The sequence below is a fragment of the Limulus polyphemus genome, unplaced genomic scaffold (genome assembly GCF_000517525.1).
Source record: "Limulus polyphemus unplaced genomic scaffold, Limulus_polyphemus-2.1.2 Scaffold7363, whole genome shotgun sequence".
Lineage (NCBI taxonomy): Eukaryota > Metazoa > Arthropoda > Merostomata > Xiphosura > Limulidae > Limulus > Limulus polyphemus.
Window position 1 is genome coordinate 23222 of NW_013672973.1, and position 4002 is coordinate 27223.

At 27.9% G+C, this 4002-nt stretch overlaps 1 long non-coding RNA gene across 1 annotated transcript in view; it reads left to right on the forward strand.

Moving 5' to 3' along the window:
* The window catches only part of LOC111089792, a 9735-nt gene extending 5986 nt beyond the window's left edge, over positions 1-3749 (forward strand). The window contains exon 4 of the long non-coding RNA XR_002613982.1: positions 3568-3749. This is a non-coding gene — a long non-coding RNA (uncharacterized LOC111089792). The remainder of the gene's footprint in view (positions 1-3567) is intronic.
* The last annotated feature ends 253 nt before the right edge of the window (positions 3750-4002 follow it).

Genomic DNA, 4002 nt, shown 5'->3' on the forward strand with positions numbered 1-4002 from the left:
TCCAAAAGAACTTCCCATTTGTGTGAATGTTTTGAGGAGACTACGTGGGAATGTATTTACTACCATGTTCACTGAAGATCTACTAATGAGGATTTACTGAGCAAACGTATGTGGTGCTCACATGACTAGTAATTCTTAATAGAAAATAGAAAATAAGTCGTAATCATGAGGTATCGCCTGACCTACATCTTTAGATTTTATAATCAACAATATCTTTACATGTGCTTGAGTATGGTAACCTTCTATCATCCATATAAATACAGACAACACAACTCGAACAAAGAAATACAAATCAATACTAATTTCATCAAAATACTCTTTAATGATGAAACAAAATTAAAACTCTTTAAAGCGATACATAAAGAAAAGCCCATTAACATAAGTAATATACAATTTACCATACTACAAAATAAAAACTCCATTGTCAATACATAATATACATTACAATACAATGCAGTTCTTTTAATAATGATGAAAAGTGCATAATATTCTCGTCAGAATACTCTTTAACACAGAATTCATGGAAACTTCTTTAACACTGAATTCAAAAACAACATATGATATAAACCCTTAGTACAGCAGAATTAAACACTCTCATTAACACTGTCAATAGGGGCTTGGTCAAGTTGAGCAACCACGTGACCTTTTTGTAATCGTTTAAATCTTCATAGATTTAATACTTATAATTCTCAATATAGTGGGAATATCTTCACGAAATTTGGCAGTGATTCAGTTAATATTACAAGTCTTTCACATACAAAAAGTCATATTTCTTAGTGAAGTATTTTTAATAAAATAAAATAAAGATTTGTCCATGAATATATTGAGTATTTGTTTTGAATAGTCCATGTGCAAAGTAATGTCATGTTAAAATTAGAAATACTTTTCCCTTATATCAAAAATCTCAAGTTTCCTTTGTGTAATCCTAACACCTCCTAAATGTATTTCAAACTTTTTTTCAGTAAAACTTTATAGTTTATCTGTTATTTTCTCTACCCTATCTTGAAACGGGATCGGTCAATTTGACCAACCTCATAACCACTAAAAACGATCAAAATAAACCTAAATTAACCTTTTTTTCTTTTTAGAATGACTTCAAATTGTAACATGAAACTACATTCATTTATCCTAAGTAGCTCTAATTTCGAAACATTATACATCTATTTATAATTAAATTTTATTGTTTTATTGACCTTTGAACTGTGTCTAACTACTTTCCTCACTTTTATGCCAGTGGATGAAGGTAAGAGTTGCAGTTTGAACATTATTGTACATCTTATAATAGTAATTATATTTATATTATTACTGCTAATACTAATAAAAGTAATAGTAGGTTACAAGATTATTTAAATTGTTTCTTTTAACTTAGCTAATGTGTGTGAAATCTTTATATGTTGTTAGGCTCTTTTTTTTTTTAAATTGGTATTTTTGCACATTGACAATGCTTTTGTTATAGGTTTACTATACAACACTTACCAAAAACTTGCAAAAACATACCAAAGGATGATTTTGCAAACACCTTGAGATTATATAGAATTTTGTCATATATGACTATCATGATAATATGTAGAATTGATGATGATAAATGTGTATAAAGTTCTATAAAATCTGTTTGGTTCTTTTAGGGTGACCTAAATTATTTTAAATTAGCCTGTGACCTGCAAAACATTTGCTGTAGTTTTGATGTCCTTTGTTTGAATTTTCCTTATTCTATCACTTTCACTCGTGCCATTTAAGCTACGATTTTTTTTAGACTGATAAATCCTGGTATATTTGAAAAAACGTTATGCAGTTAGACAAATGAACTCGCATAGAAATTACTTTATTTGATAAAACTACACGTACACAACATTATTTACTAAACCTACATGTAAGGGGAACAATAAATGTATTTCAAATGTATTCAGAAAATAGCATTATTATAGATTAGATTTTAAAGTAGAAACAGAACTATGAGTGTTGAGTGTATGATAGGATTTTATAAGTTGAAGCTAGGAAAATCACAAAAATGAAGAATAAAACCCATAATAAAGAAAAAAGCAGCTAAAAGTTGCTTATAGCAGTTTTGAAATAAACTGAAGTTAATTATTGCAAATAAAGTTGTAGTGAAGGCAAACTTAGCTGATATGCAGAAACATCTGAATGTGTGTTCATAAAGTAATAAACTTATGTTTTTGAATCAATTGCACATGCGTATTTTAAACCTAAATAAGTCGAGAAAGCCCATAGAAATTTAGTTAGTGTAATGATAACTTTTTTATTTTAGGAAATTACATGCGAGTTAACTGTTGTTTGTGTGAAATACTTTGCAAATATAAAAACTAAAGCTCAAATCTAGGCCATTTGTCATGTGATGACAAAGACATTGTGCCATCATGTACTATACTCATTGCATTAAAAAATTTAGCTTAGCAAAAAATATATAAGGTAATTCTGAATGGAAAAATCAATATACAATCCCTACTCCTCAGACAGAGATCTTTCTAATTATATGAAATTTGTAGTGTTTGATTGCAAAATTTGTGAGAAAAGTTCCAGACAGAGAAAGATACAAGTATATTATTTATATAGATTAGATTTTAAAGTAGAAACAGATTTCTCGCATATTAACTTGAAATATAAGGAACTTTTGTATTACATTATGGGTTATGCTGATATTTATATACCATTGAATCACACCTGAATGGAAATAACCTTTTACTTGGCTTCATCTGTTCTGATTATGTGATAATATTTTATATTTTAAATAGAATGTGACTCATATCCAATAAAATAAGCAAAAAATCCTATTAATTATGTATATATTTAGGAAAAACTTTTAAAGGTACATTCAGCATATGCCAGAAGGATAGTATAGGAATAAATAGAGCCAGCAGTTCAGTTGTCTCAGTGCTTGAAAGTATGGAAGAACCAAACATTGTGCAAGCTTTATAAAAAGAAGGAAAAATACAATAATGATAAAGAAAACAGTAAAATAAAATTTCTAAATGATAAACATTAATAATCTCTCATTCCATGTTTAATATTTAGTGAGTAACCTTTAAACACACCTGTTGGAGCTTACTGTTAAATAATAATAAAGTTTTAATCACACTAGGGAATATTATGTATACAAAAACAATAATATATTATCTGGTATTACAATAAGAGTGAGTTAATGAAAAAATTTGTATATCATATACTTGTAAAGAGAAATCGCATTTGAAGAGAGAAGTTAAAAACTTTCTCAATATTCACTGAATGTGAAGTTAAAATCTAATTAAGTTATTATTTTTAATCATGAAATTATACTTGTTTTGGATTTAAAAGAGAATATTTGGTAATTTTTTGAAAGGATTTTCAAATAGGTTCATCAATGTTACAAATAAAAAATATAATGTGCATCCCTGACAAACTGGTCAACTCTCATTTCTCTTTGTTCTTTTGTGTTAGAGCTAAAATAGCAAGCACTACATTGAAGCATTAATTACCATCCTTTTTTATTTATTAGATATCTCATATAGTTTAAACTTGGGTAATTACACTGTGTGTAAGTTTCCAATGAAAATCTGATTTGTTTGTCTTCAGTGTCAACAGTGCCTGACATAAGTTGTTACAAAAGTGCTGAAGATTTTTGGCCCAAAGATAGTAAAGAATTTTGTGAAAAGGACAGAAAATATGAATCCAATGAAACCAGAAATATGAAAACAACATTTGGATCTAGTGAAGAACAGAATAGAACATCAAGGAAGGCTTCTTATGACACAAGTTTACCCTCTAGGCAAGTTTATCAGTAGATACAAATGTTTCTAAAATATGGTTGTCATTCCAATTATTAAAGAAAAATATATGCTATGAAAGATTTCTACTTAATTCTGAATTAATTTTAATTAATTAATTTTCAAATAAATATTTCCCTATAGTAATGTTTCTGATGTATCTCTAATAGTTTTTATAAATGAGTGTCAGTACAACCAACTGAGGCAGTGATGGAATAAAATACAGGGAATTTCTGAATCATAT